The 22,070-nt window shown below is 47.8% G+C and overlaps 1 long non-coding RNA gene across 1 annotated transcript; it reads right to left on the reverse strand.

Annotated features, from left to right (window-relative positions):
* Nucleotides 1–1,113: 1,113 nt before the first annotated feature.
* LOC119301149 lies at nucleotides 1,114–3,583 on the reverse strand. The gene is made up of 2 exons (XR_005146897.1): nucleotides 2,165–3,583; nucleotides 1,114–1,733 (listed from the first exon to the last, which is right to left on the reverse strand). It is a non-coding gene; the product is annotated as an uncharacterized LOC119301149 (long non-coding RNA).
* Nucleotides 3,584–22,070: the final 18,487 nt, after the last annotated feature.

Below are 22,070 nucleotides of genomic sequence, written 5' to 3' on the forward strand. Positions count from 1 at the left end.
CCGTTTATCGGAACGAGGCGTGTAATATACCGTTGATAAGCTATGGATTAGGCGCAACTTCTCCATGTTGAACACTTTTTGACATTCCTCATGGTTTAAGGGCAGTTTTGAAAACGGTGTGGCGCACACAATTTTTTTCTAAACCGCTCGTCGGAATGAAGCAAATGATACACTGTTGGAAAGATATCATCCAGCCGCATCCTTTTCATATCTATCATTTTCTCTAATTCGTTATGGTTTAAGAGCAATTTTAAATTTAGCAAATCGCGGAATTCTGGTTTTTGGAATTTTTTGCAATATTCATAATGTTTTTCGCTCCAATTTTTGAACCATTTATCTAAAAAGGCGTGGGATACGCCTTTGGAAAGCTACGGATGAGGCGCAACTTTCATATGTTGAAATTACTGTGAGATTCCTTATGGTTTTTAGTTAATTTTGAAAATCGTGCAGCTGACGACGAGAGGCAGCGGCCGTTTTTCGTGATATTTTTACAAACGGCTGGTCGAAATGATTCCAACGTTACGCCGCTGGAAAGATATCGCCGAGACGCAATTTTTTTCATGTAGAACACTCTCTCTAATTCCTTACGGTTTAAGAACAGTTATAAAATAAGAAAATGTGAACACTCTGTTTTTCGCGACACCAAAAGCGACGAGTGAACCACATCAGACACATGAACGCACTGCTTCAGACTGAAAACCGCACTGCATCGGACGGGCAAGTGAGCTGCATGGTTCTTGTACTCCTTTTATATTTTATTTTTATGAATGAGTTCTTTTTTATAATTGAGAGTGGGCCGCAGAGATGAGGCCAAGTGAACCACATCAAGAGGAAAAGTGAAACGCAACACGTTTTTGTCATTTTTTTTACTTTTTTTGTAAATGCATCCGAGCTGCATGGTGAGAGCTAGTGAGCTTCATCCTTTTTGGTCTTTATTATATTTCTTTTTTATTTATCCTATTTTTTGTTTTCTCTAATTTCATTTGATTAACCTATTTGGACGAGGGAGAGTGTAAACTGCATGTTGTTTGTTCGAAAAGAGCCAAAGCGCACTTCATTAATTGGGAAACATATTTTCTTTTTATGAGAAGTGGACCGTAGAGTCCCTCGAAGTGCACTGCATTATACTTTTCCGTTCTTTTTTCGAGCTGTTTTGCCAAAGTGGGCAACTTTTGCAATTAACACAGATGTCCTTCAATATGTAAACAAAAAAGTGAACGACAAAAATCGGAGCGTTGCTGCAGTCGGTGCTGACAGTACGGAAGTGTACTGCTTGGGGAGTTGGCGATGGCCCGGTGAGTCTGATGGTAAAAATAGGTCCAGTGGCAGTGTGAGCCGGGCCATCCCGGAGGCGGAGTTCACTTTTTCTCTTTTTTGTTGTTGTTTCCCCATCTCCTCCAAAAGCAAACTGAACCGTAAGAACAACGGATAGCAAATTGCAGTGCACCGAAGATTTCCATCCAAAAAACAAAAAAGTGAGTCTAAAGTGTACTCATGATAGTAGCGAACCACAGCAAAAAACACTGAACTCCACGCTGATGTTTTTGCTCCCAAACCATGTATGCATACTCGGTATCCGTCCATGCCCAGACTGCGCACACACAGCCAGACTCTGAATTTCATTGGCGCACTTCACAAACTGCACGGGAGCTTGCGTGTGGTAGAGCAGTGGGTGTCCTCATCTTCCCGATTTGACGCTGAGCAGTGGGTTTCCTCGTCTTCCCGATTTGACCCTGAGGATGAAGAACAAAGTGGCATGACTTCATGGGACAACAGTAGTTGCTTCAAAAGCCTGCAGCGGTGAGGAATTGGTCCAGAGAGAAAAAACTAAGGCCTCTTTTGGTTCATAGGGTAGGATTATCATAGGAATAAGAATCTTGTAGGAAATGAGATGACATGTATCTCAAATCCTATGAATAGGAATAGAAAACAAGATGTCATTTGGTTGACACCAAAGGAATTTTTCCATTGAGTCTAGGCTCTTTTTTATTTTCCTATGAAATATGGAGGATAAGAATCAATCGTATATAGGAATAGGAATCCATTCCTATGAACCAAAGGGCTCTAAAGGAAAAAATCCTATAAAAATCCTATCCTCTAGAATTCAATGAAATTCCTCTAAACCAAAGAAGGCCTAACACTTGGTCACGGGATGGAGGCAAACCTGCAGTCAGGAGCAGATAGCGGTGGAGGAATCGGAGGCCACAAGCAACGGATCAAACGACCTCCTTTGCACACCGCCACCTGCTGCTATGCTCCCGTAGCTACTGCCGGCACTGCACCTCGCTGGACTGGAAACCGAACTGCAGCTCCTCGATACGCATGGGTGCAGTGCACAACACATACCGCCATAGATAATACAGTTGAACTCCCCAGGTGCCTGTGAGCTGCAAGCAAACCACTAAAGAGCTGCATGCAAAAACAATAAAGCAAAACAAAAAAACATTTGTACGACCAATTGCAAAGTTCGCTGAATTGCAGAAAAATTGACCAAAAATCACAAAATTTGCACAACTAGGAGAACTACACCCGTGAGAAAATGTAATAGCAAGAAGAAGAAAAGGGAGCTGCCCCCGTGAGAGAAATGAACTACACATAAATTTCATAGCCAAACGAACTGCACGAACATGGGTTGGTGGAAGTGCACTGGCCGTGGGCTATGGTCGACGGCAGCACTGTGGTTACTGAACTGCACGCGCCAGTTGATTGAGCTGCACGCCAAATGCAGTCAGCACAGGGAGCCTCGCCGCGGCCTCTAATGGGGACGGGAGGATGTAGGTAGAGGCAAAGTCATGCCACGAGATGGTGCTGGGAGGAGGTCGCCCATGAATGGTCGCTTGACAGCAGGAGGGAGGATGGGGCTGCAGGATCCAGTTCCGATGGGTGATGGCGGCGGTTCCGGCCACAATCTCGCGGATCCAGCGGGGGTGGTGATGCCCTGTGCTCCCATCCAGGAGAGGAAATAGGGGGGAAGGGGTCATGGGCCGCCGAGTCCGACTACAGAGGAGGTCGCAGGACCGGCAGATCCGCCCACGATGGTTGGCAGAGGTAGCCGCGGGAGCCACTCCTTCCCGTCTCTGACACGGAGGACCTCGCCGGCCATCCCATTCGGCCACCACGTGCAGGAGGGCGCGGATCCGTGGGTGGAGGGGCCGCGTTGCTTCCGTGCTCTTATTGCTGGAACTCGGTGGCTGCAACCCGGAGCGGCGGCGCGCAAAGGAAGGTAGGGGCCGTTGGGGAGCTGCGCATCGGGATTCACCGAGAGGTGCTCTGTGGGGGAGAGGCAAGTTGGATCCGTCAATGGAGGGAGTTGGACGGGCGCTGGGGCGGCACCGGTAGTGAAAGGTGGAGAGTAGGTGGGAGGAGGAAGAAGGTGGGAGGGAGGGGTCGGGCAGGTCCAGGGCGCCAGCATGGCGCCAGAGGAAGGAGTGGTAGGGCGGGGACTAAAGTGGCGGTGCCGAAGGAAGGAGGTGGTGCGGCGGGGCCCGAGCGGCAGCACCGGAGAAGGTGGAGGAGGGCACGGGAGTGGAGGAGGTGGGTGTTCCGTGCGGCAGTGGGGGGATTGGGATTTGGTTAGTGGAGAGAGAGAGGGGCGATTGGTTTTTCGCGTGCTTGCGGTTCGGTTCGGTCTGCACACGCGATTAGATAGGGGCGTGACACAGTGTTTTTGTTAGCAGAATAAGCGTTTTTGTTAGCGGAATAAGGTCTTAAAGAGTGTTATTAGAATAGACCCGTCTTATATATTTTATATTCATTTTTTATCGACAATAATAGTTGTCATTTGACCAAGCAATAGATTCACTATTCCTTCTTATGGTAGGTCATGGCGACATGCATGTATGACCAAAGTATCAGTATATGCATCCGCCCCGCTGGCACGAAGTGAGAGGTGGGTCAAGCACCCTAGCTAGGTAGCTACGACATTATGTCATTATAGATATATCCAAGGGTTCTTTCGGGTTTGCGAGGCAGGTGCCACCAAAGTTGTGTATTGTGTATTTGAAGTTTAAACATCACACCCTATATTCCTACATATATTTGGCCACTTCCAGGTGGTTCTTGACTTCTGGCCCCTCTCATCGATCTTCCACGACTCGCCCAACCATGGGCCCGCATGGTCAAAGTTGTGCATTGGAATTTTGAACATCACAGACAACCCTTTTCATTCATATATATATATATATATATATATATATATATATATATATATATATATATATATATATATATTTGGGCCACATGCTGGTGTGGCTATCTCCTGACCCTCTCTAACATTTTTCTTGCTGCGAAGACTCGGATGACAATTAACGGACATGGGTGTACTCTCTTAACTGTGTGCAGTGCAAGTGCGTTGTGAAATCACCACGACTGCACAAGCACAATCAAGGGTGTAGGTAGTGGATTAACCATGTGCGATGCTAGTGGGCTGTGAAATCACCACGACTGCGCAAGCACGAGCAAGGGTGGAGGTAGGGGTTTAACCGTGTGCGATGTAAGTGCGCAGTGAATCATCATGACTACGCAAGATCAAGCAAAGGTGGAGGTACCGGCTTAACCGTGTGCGATGCTAGTGCACTGTAAAAGCACCACTTGCGCAAGCTAAAGGCGGGTAGTTGTAGGGTCGAAAGTAGGTCTAGAGGGGGTGATTAGACTACTTGACCAAATAAAAATCTAGCCTTTTCCCAATTTAGGTCTTGGCAGACTTTAGCAACTTAGCACAAGTCAAGCAATCAACCTATACATGCAATTTTAAGAGTGTAGAAACGGAAAGCAAAACATGGCATATGAAGGTAAAGGGAAGGGTTTGGAGAAGGCAAACACAATGTAGACACGGAGATTTTTGGCGGGGTTCCGATAGGTGGTGCTATCGTACGCCCCCGTTGATGGAGACTTCAACCCACGAAAGGTAATGGTTGCGCAAGTCCACGGAGGGCTCCACCCATGAAGGGTCCATGAAGAAGCAAACCTTATCTATCCCACCATGGCCATCACCCACGAAGGACTTGGCTCACTTGGGTAGATCTTCATGAAGTAGGTGATCTCCTTGCCCTTACAAACTCCTTGGTTCAACTCCACAATCTTGTCGGAGGCTCCCAAGTGACACCTAACCAATCTAGGAGACACCACTCTCCAAAAGGTAATAGGTGGTGTGCTGATGAACTCCTTTCTCTTGTGCTTCAAATGATAGTCTCCCCAATACTCAACTCTCTCTCACACATAGATGTGGCTATGGTGGAAAGATGATTTGAGTGGAAAGCAACTTGGGGAAGGCTAGAGATCAAGATTCTTGTCGTTGGATTGGAATGTCTTGGTCTCAACACATGAGTAGGTGGTTCTCTCTCAGAAAATGAGTAGTGGAAGTGTAGGCATGTTCTGATGGCTCTCTCTTGAATAGAGAAGGGGTTGGAGGGGTATATATAGCCTCCACACAAAATCCAACCGTTACACACATTTGACCCAACTCGGTCAGACCGAATAGGTGAACTCGGCGAGACTGATTCAGTTCAAAATGTGAACATTAGGATTCTTGGTGGGACCGACATGATCAACTCGGTGGGATCGATGTGCTAGGTTAGGGCAATACCACATCTCGGTGTGACTGATTGCATGAACTTGGTGAGACCGATATCAGCAATGAGCAAACAGAGAGTTGGTCAGGCAAACTCGGTGGGACCAATCACTCATTTCGGGAAGACCGAAACGTTACCAAGGGAAATAGAGAGTTTGCATTACGAACTTGGTGGGACCGATCGCTCATTTCGGTAAGACCGAAACATTATGAAGGGAAACAAAGAGTTTGCATTGCCATCTCGGTGAGGCCGAGATACCTATTGGTGAGACCGAATTGATTAGGGTTTCTAGCAGTGGCTATGCCAAAGGAACTCGGTAGCGCCAGGTAGATCAAATCGGTGGGGTCGGGATTGACTTTAGGTTTTGGACAAATTTGGATGTGAGAAAGTGGTTGAGGGCTTTGGAGCATATTGATACGTCTCTAACATATCTACTTTTCCAAACACTTTTGCCCTTGTTTTGGACCCTAACTTGCATGATTTGAATGGAACTAACCCAGACTGATGCTGTTTTCAGCAAAATTGCCATGGTGTTATTTTGTGTAGCAATAAAAGTTCTCGGAATGACTTGAAAATCCACTAAGGCACGTTTTGGAATTAATAAAAAATACTGGCGAAAAAATCAGCATCAGGGGGGCACACCTTGTCCACAAGGGTACAGGGCGCCCCCTGCCTCATGGGCCCCCTGATACTCCACTGACCTTAACTCCAACTCTATATATTCATGTTCGGGGAGAAAAAATCGGAGAGAAGAATTCATCACGTTTTACGATATGAAGCCGCCACCAAGCCCTAATCTTCCTCGGGAGGGCTGATCTGGAGTCCATTCGGGGCTCCTGAGAGGGGAATCCGACGCCATCGTCATCATCAACCTTCCTCCATCACCAATTTCATGATGCTCACCGCCATGTGTGAGTAATCCCATCGTAGGCTTGCTAGACGGTGATGGGTTGGATGAGATTTACCATGTAATCGAGTTAGTTTTGTTAGGGTTGGATCCCTAGTATCCATTATGTTATAAGATTGATGTTGCTATGACTTTGCGATGAATTGTGGGTTTATGATCAAGTCTATCTATGAATAATATTTGAATCTTCTCTTAATTATTTTATGTATGATTGGTTATCTTTGCAAGTTTCTTTGAATTATCAGTTTGGTTTGGCCTATTAGATTGATCTTTCTTGCAATGGGAAAAGTGCTTAGCTTTGGGTTCAATTTTGCGGTGTCCTTTCCCAGTGACAGTAGGGGCGGCAAGGCACGTATTGTATTGTTGCCATCGAGGATAACAAGATGGGGTTTTCATCATATTGCATGAGTTTATCCCTCTACATCATGTCATCTTGCTTAAGGCGTTACTCTGTTTCCATTAACTTAATACTCTAGATGCATGCTGGATAGCGGTCGTAGTGGAGTAATAGTAGTAGATGCAGGAAGGAGTCGGTCTACTTGTCTCGGACGTGATGCCTATATACATGATCATACCTAGATATTCTCATAACTATGCTCAATTCTGTCAATTGCTCAACAGTAATTCGTTCACCCACCGTAGAATACTTATGCTCTTGAGAGAAGCCACTAGTGAAACCTATGGCCCCCGGGTCTATCTTCATCATATTAATCTACCAATACTTAGTTATTTCCTTTGCTTTTTTACTTTGCTTTTATTTTACTTTGCATCTTTATCATAAAAATATCAAAAAAATTATCTTATCTTATCTATCAGATCTCACTCTCGTAAGTGGTTGTGTAGGCATTGACAATCCCTTATCGCGTTGGTTGCGAGGATTTATTTGTTTTGTGCAGGTACGAGGGACTCACGCGTAGCCTCCTACTGGATTGATACCTTGGTTCTCAAAAACTGAGGGAAATACTTATGCTACTTTGCTACATCATCCCTTCCTCTTCGGGGAAAAACCAATGCAGTGCTCAAGAGGTAGCAGAGCGGACTCCTCTGGGGTACCCGCTACCCTTGTACGCCCAAGCCGAGGGCTCGGGCGGACGGAGTGACGAGCAGCGCCGCCCATGCCGCATCCAGGGTCGCCGCGCCACGGCAACGTGTGCCGTCACCCCTGGAGTTCACGCCACGGACTCCTCGCGCGAGTTGGTGCTGTGGGCGCCGATGCCTCCGAGCTCCTGGGTCCGCTTCCTGCGGTTCTTCTCCAACGTGATGCCGCCGAGGGGGCCTCTCGAGCTCTGGTTGCAGCACGCCAACTGCAGCGCTCCGGCGACTGGAGCGGAGATCGAAGCGGTTCCCACCGGCAAGATCTTCATGACTCGCGGCTGGGGCGAGATCGCGCGGGTCTGTCATGCGAGGTGCGCCCTCGCGATCCACTTCGAGTACGACGACGTCTCCACGCTCTTCTTCAAGGTCTTCGATGCCGAGGGCCGCCGCCTGGAGTGCTGCTCCGGAGAGGAGCGCGAGGCTGATGCGCGCCCCGCTTGCGACCACTCCAGCAGCAGCAGCCCTTGGGAGTCCAGCAGCTCTCCTGAGCTGTATGAGACTCCGAAGATGAGCGACGACAGCTACGTGCCCCCGAGCTCTCGCCGCGCTCGGAGCAGGGCTGCGGCGTCCGGCCATCGCCGCCGCTGATCTGGATGGGGTTGGCGCCGGCATCCCATGGCCCACTGTTGATGATGGTGTCCACCACGGAAGGATGTAGATAGGATTCCCCTTAGTGTCGGCTTTTGTTTCCTGCAATGAATTATGAATTACCCCGTGGGGGCATGTAAGGGTTCGTAATGTATTTTGTGCTTATCTTCCTTGTTATAAAAATTTGGTGAACGCATGTCCTGTTAAGGCTCGGTCCCCCCTTTGTTTCCTCATGATAGCTTGTTGCTCTACGCTAACGGGTCCCGGCCCCCAGGCGGCTACATCTGTCGCTGGTATGCCAGGTCGCCTGCCGTGGTCAAGGCCAGGAGGTGTGCGGCCCAAGGTCCAGTAAGAGCCCCTGAGGCGCGATGCTCAGGAGGTCCCCCTTAGCGCTCAAGCAGCCATGGTAAGGCGAGAAAGGGAGTTGACGTGGCCGCAACGGGGCTGCGGCAAGGTGTGAGTGACCATTAGGCCCAAGCATTTAGCCGATCCCAGTGCGGGACTTATCTTGTTGATCTCGTGGTGACTCCTGACGTTGCGCTAGGCTGGCCCATACGAGTTTCCCTACCCTCATGCTCTCCTTAGTGCTCTACGTCCTCAGGTCCCAGCCCTTGAGCGAGCTCAGCCGCCGCTGGTATGCCAGGTCGCGATGCCGTGGTCAAGGCCAGGGGTGAGGGCTGGAGAGCCAGTAAGAGCTCCTGAGTCGCGATTCTCAGGAGCCCCCTTTTAACGCGCAAGCGAATTGCATGAGAGAAAAGGAGACTCGCGGTGCCGCCTGCTATCCTTCCCATGGGATCCCTGTGAACAGGCACAAGAAGAAACACGGTTTGCCATTATAGCTGTCAGCCTGCCTCTGGATGCTCTGGATGAGGAGAAGGCACTGAGGGCTTGGTGAGGTGACGTGCGCGGGGCGTGCCGCGAGCTAGAGCTCGACCGCTCAGATTTGTCGGCTAAGCAGGGACGGACCCATGCACCAGTGCCATGCCTGTGTGGAGGCCCCGAGGGGGGACGATCATCGAGCAGGTGATAGCAGTTGGTAGGTTAAGCATGGAGAGCAGATCAGCTTGGATAAATGCAGGAAGATACATGCCACCGGGTCCGGCCCGAGCGGCTTGGGGATGATGCAGCCCGACGGGCGCCCCCAACAAGGTAAGCTGAAGATATAGGTAGAAGGGATACATGCCGCAGGGACGGACCCACGCGGCCTGGGAGTAATGCAGCCCGAGGGGCGCTCCCAGCTAAACGAGCATGGAAGATGTCACCTAGTTCTATAGACGAAGTAGAGTTGGTGTGATACATCTCCAACGTATTTATAATTTTTGATTGCTTCATGCTATGTTATCTACTGTTTTGGGCAATATTGGGCTTTATTATCCACTTTTATATTATTTTTGGGACTAACCTATTAACCGGAGGCCCAGCCCAGAATTGCTGTTTTTTGCCTATTTTAGTGTTTCGAAGAAAAGGAATATCAAACGGAGTCGAAACGAAACGAAATCAACTGGAGAAGTTATTTTTGGAAGGAAAGCTACCGGATGGACTTGGACCCCATGTCAGGAGCCAAGGGAGGTGCTCATGAGGGTGGGGGCGCCCCCCTAGGGCGCGCCCCCTGCCTCGTGGAGCCCCCGAAGCTCCATCGACATACTTCTTGCACCCATATATACTCACGTATCCTAAAACTTCCAAAACAGACAATAGATTGGGAGTTCCGCCGCCATAAGCCTCTGTAGCCATCGAAAGCCAATCTAGACCCATTCCGGCACCCTGCCGGAAGGGGAATCCTTCTCCGGTGTCCATCTTCATCATCCTGGTGCTCTTCATAACAAGGAGGGAGTAGTTCTCTCTCGGGGCTGAGGGTATGTACCAGTAGCTATGTGTTTGATCTCTCTCTCTCGTGTTCTTGATTTGGCACGATCTTGATGTATCGCGAGCTTTGCTATTATAGTTGGATCTTATGTTTCTCCTCCCCCTCTACTCTCTTGTAATGAATTGAGTTTCCCCTTTGAAGTTATCTTATCGGATTGAGTCTTTAAAGATTTGAGAACACTTGATGTATGTCTTGCCGTGCGTATCTGTGGTGACAATGGGATACCACGTGATTAACTTGATGTATGTTTTGGTGATCAACTTGCGGGTTCCGCCCATGAACCTATGCATAGGGGTTGGCACACGTTTTCGTCGTGATTCTCTGGTAGAAACTTTGGGGCACTCTTTGAGGTTCTATGTGTTGGTTGAATAGATGAATCTAAGATTGTGTGATGCATATCGTATAATCATACCCACGGATACTTGAGGTGACATTGGAGTATCTAGGTGACATTAGGGTTTTGGTTGATTTGTGTCTTAAGGTGTTATCCTAGTACAAACTCTAGGGCTGTTTGTGACACTTATAGGAATAGCCCAACGGATTGATTGGAAAGAATAACTTTGAGGTGGTTTCGTACCCTACCATAATCTCTCCGTTCGTTCTCCACTATTAGTGACTTTGGAGTGACTCTTTGTTGCATGTTGAGGGATACTTATGTGATCCAATTATGTTAGTATTGTTGAGGGAACTTACACTAGTGAAAGTATGAACCCTAGGCCTTATTTTCTATCATTGAAATACCATTTACGCTCACTTTTATCACTTGCTACCTTGCTGTTTTTATTATTTCAGATTACAAATACCTTTATCTACTATCCATATACCACTTGTTTCACCATCTATTCGCCGAACTAGTGCACCTATACAATTTATCATTGTATTGGGTGTGTTGGGGACACAAGAGACTCTTTGTTATTTGGTTGCAGGGTTGCTTGAGAGAGAAAATCTCCATCCTACGCCTCCTACGGATTGATAAACCTGAGGTCATCCACTTGAGGGGAATTTGCTACTGTCCTACAAACCTCTTGCACTTGGAGGCCCAACAACGTCTACAAGAAGAAGGTTGTGTAGTAGACATCAAGCTCTTTTCTGGCGCCGTTGCCGGGGAGGTGAGTGCTTGAAGGTATATCTTTAGATCTTGCAATTGAGTCTTTTAGTTTCTTGTTTTATCACTAGTTTAGTTTATAAAAGAAAACTATAAAAAATGGAATTGAGTTTACCTCATACGCTTCATCTTTTTAATATTTTCGTGAGTATGATGGGAAGGAAAATTGTGCTCAAGTGCTAGAAGAAGAAATCTATAAAATGTTTGGCACTAAATATTTGAATGATGAGCCTGATTGCAATGTTGTTAGTATGAATTCCTTGAATATTCATGATGCTAATGATATGCAAAGCCACAAGCTTGGGGAAGCTATGTTTGATGAAGATGATATTATTTGTCCCCCAAGTTTTGTTATGCAAATTTATCATGATGAAAGCATGCCTCCTATCTATGATGATTATTGTGATGACATGTATGCTTTAAAGAATAATGATAACCATGAAACTTGTCATCTTGATCTTAATTTTCAATCACATGATAGTTATTTTGTTGAGTTTGCTCCCACTATTATTCATGAGAAGAATTTTGCTTGTGTGGAGAGTAGTAAATTTTCTATGCTTGTAGATCATGAAAAGAATTCTTTAGGTGCTGGTTATATTGTTGAATTCATTCATGATGCTACTGAAAATTAATATGAGGGAGGAATATATGCTTGTAGGAATTGCAATAATATCAAGTTTCCTCTCTATGTGCTTAAAGTTTTGAAGTTATGCTTGTTTTACCTTCCTATGCAAGTTGATTATTGCTCCCATAAGTTGTTTGCTCAAAACATCCCTATGCATAGGAAGTATGTTAGACTTAAATATGCTAGTCATATTCTTCATGATGCTCTCTTTATGTTTCAATTCTTATCTTTTATATGAGCATCATTGAAATCATCGTGCCTAGCTAGGGGCGTTAAACGATAGCGCTTGTTAGGAGGCAACCCAATTTTATTTTAGTTCCTTGCTTTTTGTTCCTGTTTAGTAATAAATAATTCATCTAGCCTCTGTTTAGATGTGGTTTCATGTTTTTAACTAGTGTTTCTGCCAAGTAGAACCTTTGGGAAGACTTGGGAGAAGTCTTGTTGATCATGCTGTAAAAAACAAAAACTTTAGCGCTCACGAGAATTGCTGCCATTTTTATTTGGAGAGTGATATTTAGTTAATTATTTTTTCATATGATTAATAGATAAATTCCTCAGGTCCAGCAATTTATTTGAGAATTTTATGAGTTCCATAAGTATACGTTTGATTCAGATTACTACAGACTGTTCTGTTTTTGACAGATTCTGTTTTCTATGTGTTGTTTACTTATTTTGATGAATCTATGGCTAGTAAAAGAGTTTATAAACCATAGAGAAGTTGGAATACAGTAGGTTTAACACCAATATAAATAAAGAATGAGTTCATTACAGTACCTTGAAGTGGTGATTTATTTTCTTATACTAACGGAGCTTACGAGTTTTCTGTTAAGTTTTGTGTTGTGAAGTTTTCAAGTTTTGGGTAAGGATTCGTGGACTATGGAATAAGGGGTGGCAAGAGCCTAAGCTTGTGGATGCCCGAGGCACCCCAAGGTAATATTCAAGGATAGCCAAGAGCCTAAGCTTGGGGATGCCCCGGAAGGCATCCCCTCTTTCGTCTACTTCCATCGGTAACTTTACTTGGAGCTATATTTTTATTCACCACACGATATGTGTTTTGCTTGGAGCGTCAATTTATTTTGTTAGGATTTGCTTGATATTATTTATAACAATGTTTTGCATCTTTTATTCCAATAAAAGTGGCATTGATAGTCTTTACTATGCATATGTTACAAGTCTTCATGTTGCTGTTTGAAAACAGAAAGTTTACCGCTGTTGCAATAATTCCCTAGAAAAGTCAGAATGTGATAAAATGTTGAAAACTTTTGCATATTAAGATATGATAAATTTAGTAAAGTGGGAATTTTCTTTCATAATTTTTGGAGCTAGGGAAGTATGGATATTGCTGCATTCTTTACAGACTGTCCTGTTTAGGCAGATTGCTGTTATGTTTGCGTTGTTTGCATATGTTTGCTTCTTTAATGATTCTATTTGAGGATAGGACTATTAAATATGCAGAGGCATTTAGTATGCAATGTTGAATAATAATTTTAGTGATTTTCTACAGTAGAGTATGATAAGGTTTTTGCAATGGTTTATACTAACTTATCTCACGAGTCCTTATTGAGTTTTGTGTGGATGAAGCTTTTGAGATTTAGGGAGACCGTGATATGAGAGGAATTAAGGAGACACAAAAGCTCAAGCTTGGGGATGCCCAAGGCATCCCAAGATAATATTTCAAGAAGTCTCAAGCGTCTAAGCTTGGGGATGCCCCGGTTGGCATCCCACCTTTCTTCTTCAACAATTATCGGTTAGCTTCGGTTGATCCTAAGTTTTTTCTTCTTCACATGATGTTTGCCATTCTTAGAATGTCATTTTTATTTTGCTTTGCTTGCTGTTTGAATAGAATACCAAGATATGAAATTTTTAAATGTTAGAGAGTCTTCACATAGTTGCATAATTATTCGACTACTCATTGATCTTCACTTATATCTTTCGGAGTAGTTTGTCGTTTGCTCTAGTACTTCACTTATATCTTTTAGATCACGGTGGTGGTTTTATTTTGAAGAAATAGATGAACTCTCATGCTTCACTTAGATTATGTTGAGAGTCTTAAATAGCATGGTAATTTGCTTAAAATCCTAATATGCTAGGTATACAAGATTAGTAAAAACTTTCTTATGAGTGTGTTGAATATTAAGAGAAGTTTGATGCTTGATGATTGTTTTGAGATATGGGGGTAATAATATCAAAGTCGTGCTAGTTGAGTAGTTGTGAAATTGAGAAATGCTTGTGTTGAAGTTTGCAAGTCCCGTAGCATGCACGTATGGTAAACGTTATGTAACAAATTTGAAACATGAGGTGTTATTTGATTGTCCTCCTTACGAGTGGCGGTCGGGGACGAGCGATGGTCTTTTCCTACCAATCTATCCCCCTAGGAGCATGCGCGTAGTGCCGAGGTTTTTGATGACTTGTAGATTTTTGCAATAAGTATGTGAGTTCTTTATGACTAATGTTGAGTCCATGGATTATACGCACTCTCACCCTTCCATCCTTGCTAGCCTCTTCGGTACCGTGCATTGCCCTTTCTCAGATTGAGAGTTGGCGCAAACTTCACCGGTGCATCCAAACCCCGTGATATGATACGCTCTGTCACACATAAACCTCCTTATATCTTCCTCAAAACAGCCACCATACCTACCTATTATGGCATTTCCGTAGACATTCCGAGATATATTGCCGTGCAACTTTCCATCATTCCATTCATCATGACACATTCATCATTGTCATATTGCTTAGCATGATCATGTAGTTGACATAGTATTTGTGGCAAAGCCATCATTCATAATTCTTTCATACATGTCACTCTTGGTTCATTGCATATCCCGGTACACCTCCGGAGGCACTCATATAGAGTCATCTTTGTTCTAGTATCGAGTTGTAATCATTGAGTTGTAAATAAATAGAAGTGTGATGATCATTATTATTAGAGCATTGTCCCAAGTGAGGAATAAAAAAAGAGAAGGGCATAAAAAGAGAAGGCCCAAAAAAAGAGAAAGGCCATAAAAAAATAAAAGGCCCAAAAAAATGAGAGAAAAAGAGAGAAGGGACAATGCTACTATCCTTTTACCACACTCGTGCTTCAAAGTAGCACCATGATCTTCATAGTAGAGAGTCTCTTGTTTTGTCACTTTCATATACTAGTGGGAATTTTTCATTATAGAACTTGGCTTGTATATTCCAACAATGGGCCTCCTCAAGTGCCCTAGGTCTTCATGAGCAAGCAAGTTGGATGCACACCCACTTAGTTTCTTTTGTTGAGCTTTCATACATTTATAGCTCTAGTGCATCTATTGCATGACAATCCCTACTCCTTGCATTAACATCAATCGGTGGGCATCTCCATAGCTCATTGATTAGCCTCATTGATGTGAGACTTTCTCCTTTTTGTTTTCTCCACATAACCCCCCTCATTATATTGTATTCCACCCATAGTGCTATATCCATGGTTCGCGCTCATGTATTGCGTGAAAGTTTATGAGTTTGAGATTACTAAAGTATGAAACAATTGCTTGGCTTGTCATCGTGGTTGTGCATGATGAGAGCATTCTTGTGTGACAAAAATGATACATGACTAAACTATATGATTTTGTAGGGATGTAATTTCTTTGGCCATGTTATTTTAACAAGACATAATTGCTTATTTAGTATGCTTGAAGTATTGTCATTTTTATGTCAATGTGAACTTTTGTCTTGAATCTTTCGGATCTGAATATTCATACCACAATTAAGAAGAATTACATTGAAATTATGCCAAGTAGCACTCCACATTAAAAATTCTGTGTTTATCATTTACCTACTCGAGGACGAGCAGGAATTAAGCTTGGGGATGCTTGATACGTCTCCAATGTATCTATAATTTTTTATTGCTCCATGCTATGTTATCTACTGTTTTGGGCAATATTGGACTTTATTATCCACTTTTATATTATTTTTGGGACTAACCTATTAACCGGAGGCCCAGCCCAGAATTGCTGCTTTTTGCCTATTTCAGTGTTTCGAAGAAAAGGAATATCAAACGGAGTCGAAACGGAACGAAATCAACTGGAGAAGTTATTTTTGGAAGGAAAGCTACCGGATGGACTTGGACCCCACGTCAGGAGCCAAGGGAGGTGCTCACGAGGGTGGGGCCCCCGAAGCTCCACCGACGTACTTCCTGCACCCATATATACTCACGTACCCTAAAACTTCCAGAACAGACAATAGATCGGGAGTTCCGCTGGCAGAAGCCTCCATAGCCACCGAAAGCCAATCTAGACCCGTTCCGGCACCCTGCCGGAGGGGGAATCCTGCTCCGGTGGCCATCTTCATCATCCTGGTGCTCTCCATGACGAGGAGGGAGTAGTTCTCCCTCGGGGCTGAGGGTATGTACTAGTAGCTATGTGTTTGATCTCTCTCTCTCTCTCTCTCTCTCTCTCGTGTTCTTGATTTGGCACGATCTTGATGTATCGCGAGCTTTGCTATTATAGTTGGATCTTATGTTTCTCCTCCCCCACTACTCTCTTGTAATGAATTGAGTTTCCCATTTGAAGTTATCTTATCGGATTGAGTCTTTAAAGATTTGAGAACACTTGATGTATGTCTTGCCGTGCGTATCTGTGGTGACAATGGGATACCACGTGATTCACTTGATGTATGTTTTGGTGATCAACTTGTGGGTTCTGCCCATGAACCTATGCATAGGGGTTGGCACACATTTTCGTCGTGATTCTCCGGTAGAAACTTTGGGGCACTCTTTGAGGTTCTATGTGTTGGTTGAATAGATGAATCTGAGATTGTGTGATGCATATCGTATAATCATACCCACGGATACTTGAGGTGACATTGGAGTATCTAGGTGACATTAGGGTTTTGGTTGATTTGTGTCTTAAGGTGTTATTCTAGTACAAACTCTAGGGCTGTTTGTGACACTTATAGGAATAGCCCAACGGATTGATTGGAAAAAATAACTTTGAGGTTGTTTCGTACCCTACCATAATCTCTTCGTTCGTTCTCTGCTATTAGTGACTTTGGAGTGACTCTTTGTTGCATGCTGAGGGATAGTTATGTGATCCAATTATGTTAGTATTGTTGAGGGAACTTACACTAGTGAAAGTATGAACCCTAGGCCTTATTTCCTATCATTGCAATACCGTTTACGCTCACTTTTATCACTTGCTACCTTGCTGTTTTTATTATTTCAGATTACAAATACCTTTATCTACTATCCATAAACCACTTGTTTCACCATCTCTTCGCCGAACTAGTGCACCTATACAATTTACATTATATTGGGTGTGTTGGGGACACAAGAGACTCTTTGTTATTTGGTTGCAGGGTTGCTTGAGAGAGACCATCTTCATCCTACGCCTCCTACGGATTGATAAACCTTAGGTTATCCACTTGAGGGAAATTTGCTACTGTCCTACAAACCTCTGCACTTGGAGGCCCAACAATGTCTACGAGAAGAAGGTTGTGTAGTAGACATCATGGTGCAGCTGAAGGCGTGCGTTGAAGAAATGACTCGTCACGAGCCGCCAGAACCCTGAGCCTCGGGAGGCTCTGGGGGCTTGGGAGGTTCCCTGAAGACCGTCTCCATCTCCTCCAGAACGGCGTGGTACCTAGCTTCCTGAGCCGCCAGGACACGTCGCATGTTGCGCTGATAGGCCGACGCCACGCCCGGCAAGCCAAAGGGCATATGAACGTAGCTATGTGGCGGGCCCTCGTAGCGGCCCACACGCGAAGGCCAGAAATGCTCCTGAGATGCGGCCCTGTTGAGCCCTGGGACATCGATGCAGACGCGCAGCCCAGCATCCTCCCCAGGATGCGGAGCTGCGCCTCGTGGGCGGCTGTCGCCGCACATGGCTCTTGCTTCTTGCAGTTCCTAGGTGGTCTTGGTGATGAACTCCTGAGTGGTGGGCACTCCTTGCACTGTGCTCTCCTGAGGGTCACGTGCCGCGAAGCACGCTCCCAAGTGGTGCCCAAGCGCCTCCCTCGTGAGGTTGGCAAGGTCTGAGGCCCTCTAGAAGAGAGCCCCCGAGCCCTGCCTAAGGAGGGCGCCGGGCGCGCCTTCCTATGCGATGGAGGGAGGCGCCCCTGGAGCGGGCGCTGGTCCTGACGTGGCTTCTGTCGTGACGCCGTCCTCCTGAGGTCCTGCACGGTGCGGCTTCTTCTTCTTGGGGATGGCCTCCAGAGGGCCTTCATTTCTGCTGTCTGGGTCGTCAATTGCTGCGGCTTGAAAGGCACGCTCAAGGGAGCACACCGCATCTCTCTCTTCACACGGGACCGTGATGATTCCTCCGCTTCCTGGCATCTTGAGAACGTTGTAGCCGTGATGAGTGACTGCCATGAACTTGGCCAGGGTTGGATACCCGAGGATGGCATTGTACGGCAGGCAGATGTGCGCGTCGTCAAAGTCGATGAGCTCAGTGCGGTAGTTCTTGCGCTCCCCGAAGGTGACAGGCAGGCGGACCTGCCCTATCGGCGTGGTGGAGCTGTCGGTCACTCCTGAGAAAGGCTTGGTGGGCTGGAGCTGCTCATATGGCACTTGGAGGTTGTCGAACATGTCGACGGACAGAACATTGAGCCATGCGCCACTGTTGATGAGGGTCTTGGTGACCTGCACATTGCTGATGACCGGGGAACATAGCATAGGGAGGGTGCCAGCGGTGGCCGCGCACTTGAGCTGATCCGCCGAGTTGAAAGTGATGGCGCATTAGGACCACCTGAGCGGACGAGTGGCCTCGAGCTTGGGGAGCACCGTGTCCACCTCGCGAGCAAACTATTTGAAGATGCGCTGAGAGGCTAGGGCCTGGGCGCCGCCCAAGATGCAGGCGATCGCACGCGGCTCCTGGAAGCCCCCAGCCCCCTCGTCCTGGTGGTGGTCGTCGTTCCTTCTTGGTGGCGGCAGCGGGGGAAGACCGGCATTGCCCTGGGGGCGATCCTCACGAGGCGGGTCCCTCTAGGCGCCCTCACGAGGCTGTTCCTGCCAGTGATCCTCATGAGGCCGGTCGCGCCACTCCTGGCGCGGGCCACGGTCGTCCCAGCATCCACCTCCACATCCTACTCCGCGGCCGTAGCCCCGGTCGTTGCGCTCGTGGCGTCACCGTAGCGTCCCTCGCATATGGCTCTGAGCTCTTGACAGTCGCTGGTGTTGTGGGTGTTCAGGTTGTGGAAGGCACAGAACGGTTGGCCATTCTTGGATGACTCGGGCTGATCTCTGCCCCGCTTGATGTCGGGCTCTGCTGCGAGCACAGCTACCTCCTTGCACTTCACGTCCTTGGCCTTGGCCTTCTTCTCCTTCGCGCCCACGGCTGGCGACTCAAGGAGAGAGAGGCACCCCTCCTCAGCTTTTGCGCGCCGGGTCGCCAGGTTGAACAGATCCTGAGATGTGCAGAGCTCCTCGTGGATGGCGAGCTCTTCCTTCATCTTGACGTGACGGATGCCGTCGGAGAACACGAAGATGATGGTCTCATCTGTGACCTTGGGGATCTTGAGGCGGGTGTTGTTGAAGTGCTGGATGTACTTCTGGAGGGTCTCTCCTGGTTGCTGCCTGATGCGGCATAGATCACCCACGGCCGGTGGGCGGTCGTGAGTGCCCTGGAAGTTGGCAACAAAGTGGTCGCGCATCTCGTCCCAGGAGGAGATCGAGCCGTGCTGCATATTCAGGAGCCAAGAGCAAGCTCCATCCTTGAGAGCCATGGGAAACCTGTTCGCCATGACCTTTTCATCGCCGTTGGCTGCTTTGATGCTCAGCTCATAGAGCTGTAGGAACTCCGCGGGGTCGGCGGTACCATCGTAGCGAGGAGGCAGATCCGGCTTGAACTTGCCCGGCCAGGCGACGCTACGCAGCTCGGGAGTGAAGGCGCGGCAGCCAGCCATGGTAGCCGGGGCCCGCTTCCTAGGTGGAGCTTGGTCTTGACGAGGCGTGCGCTGCGTCGCTGCGGGTGGTGCACGGTCTTGATGAGGTGGCACGAGGAGCGCAGGTGCAGCTTCTCATGGCCGTGGAATTTCTTTGTAGTTTCTATCTTCGCGCGCGGGTGCCGGGCACGGCGGATCACGTCGCGGAGCCGCGCGCCTTGGTGCCAAGGCGACATCTTGGGGCTGAGGTGGTGGAGGCGCGCCATGAGCCCCGTCGCCCACGGCTGGTTGAGGGGGAGGCAGAGAGTGGGACGGTGCCGGAGAGCCCCCCGCGGCGCGGACGAGCTCGGCGACGCGTTCGAGTCACTCCTTGTAGAGGTCATCGATGGGGCGATAGCGCAGGAGCTTGTTCGCTGTGAGGAGTGCGGCCCGTGTCTCCACGGGAGCACGGTGTGCGTGAGACGAAGAACCGGCAGGGGTCAGCGATGGAGTGGCGGTGCGGCCGTCCTACCGCATCGAAGGATGCAGTGAGGATGCCTACTGCTCATTCCCCGCCGGGACGGTGGCAGCGTTGGCAGTGGCGGATGGAGAATGGCGATGTGGCCCGCCGATGGGAGCCGTCTGAGCAACGCGGGCGGTCAGGGCAGCCAGACGCTCAGCTCAAGCACGACGAGCATCCGCCATGGAGACGACGGAGCGGCGGAGCGACGCACTGATAGAAGGGAGGCTACGGCGCACCCCTACTTGGCACGCCAAATGTCGGATGTGGGGTTCCGGCAAACCATTAAGGTTCGAACACTGGGGTGCGCGCGAAGTCTTTCCTTCTCACCAATCTACGCCCTAGCTCACTAAGATCTCGCGGACGAACTCGACGAACTCGCAACACAGAAAGACACAAGATTTATACTGGTTTAGGCCACCGTTGTGGTGTAATACCCTACTCCAGTGTGGTGGTGGTGGATTGCCTCTAGGGCTGATGATAAACAGTACAAGAGAAGAATGGCCTCCTGAGGTTGAGGTGTTCTTGAGCTCGGTGAGCTCGTGTGTGTGTGGATGGTCTGAATGATCCGTCCTCTGTATCCCCCCTAAGGTGGTGGCTAGTACTATTTATACTGGCCCTAGTCCTCTTCCCAAATATCGAGCGGGAAGGGAGCCAACAATGGCAGGCTAATTTGAAGGGGGCAGCTAGTATAAGCTATCCTGACAAAAGTGGTCTTCACCTGCCAAAGGCTCTGGTGGTGACGCCGTCTTGGGATCCACGATGACCTCCGTCTTGCCGTCCTCCTAGTCTTGGTCTCATTGCACCAATATGGCAACCTTTGTCTGATGCCTCGGTACTCCTCGCCTGCGCTTGCCTCCTTAGAACCAAAGAGGAAACAAGGACGTTGCGTGCCGTGGTGCTCGCCTGGCGCCCGCCTGGTGTCGTGCGTCATGGCTCACGTCACGAGGGTCTCGTAAGGTTTGCCTCGCCTTGATATCTCCACTCCTCGTTAGCCTGCCTGGCTAGGCCACTCCCGAGGAGGCCTTGCATCGTCCGCCTCGCGAGGCTTGGACCCTCGCGAGGGTCTTGGATGCCTTGCTGGTGAAGATGGGCCGTATGGCCTGCAGGCTCAGCCACGCCGCGGGCCACAGGCAGGCAAGTCTGGGGATCCCCGTTCCCAAGACGCCGAAAGTATCCTTGGGCCTGCATCCTTCATACAATGGAGTAACCGCGTCTATCTCCAGTTGATCAAGCTTGGCTTTCTCTCGGGCGGCAGCTCTTGCGTTATCTGTCTGCTTGAGAAGCAGCGCTTGAATATGAGGGTCCTGCACCCAGCCCATAGGTGGTCCATCACCGTCTGCTCCGGCATCTTCATCTTCATAATCATGCCCTTCGTCTGCTCCGGCATCTTCCTCATCATCATGTCCGGCATCTTCTACATGATGACTGTGTACTGCATCTACTTCGTGATCATGTCCTGGAGATTCTTCGTCTTTCTCGCCCGCCCTCTCCGCGGTTGTCTTGCTGCCTTCCTCATTTCTTGCTCGGCCCCCATGGATGACTTCATAGTCATCTTCATCACCCTGCCACCAATAGCCATCCATGAAACCATGCAAGAGCAGGTGGTCCCGCACCTGTATAGAATCTGGGTCCATAAGGCTCTTCAGCTTGCATCTTCGACATGGACATCTTATCTCCATCTCGTTCTTTTCAAGCATCTCGGCCTTCGTGGAGCTCAAAAACCTATTCACGATGCCTTCGGTCATCGTGCGGACCATGGTCGCCTGCGGGGTAGAGCAAAACGATATTTTAGAACCAAAAAAAATTTGGCATGTCTTTGCCTAAAAATAGGATCAAAAAGAATGCATAGTGCCAAATTCTCGCCGAAATGGAAATGAATCAACATTCCGGCAAAATATTGGCAACTATCGCATTTCAAATACCGGTACCTGCAAACACAAACATATGCAACACCACAAACATACGTAGATCTAGG

Source organism: Triticum dicoccoides, chromosome 5A (assembly GCF_002162155.2).
Source record: "Triticum dicoccoides isolate Atlit2015 ecotype Zavitan chromosome 5A, WEW_v2.0, whole genome shotgun sequence".
NCBI lineage: Eukaryota > Viridiplantae > Streptophyta > Magnoliopsida > Poales > Poaceae > Triticum > Triticum dicoccoides.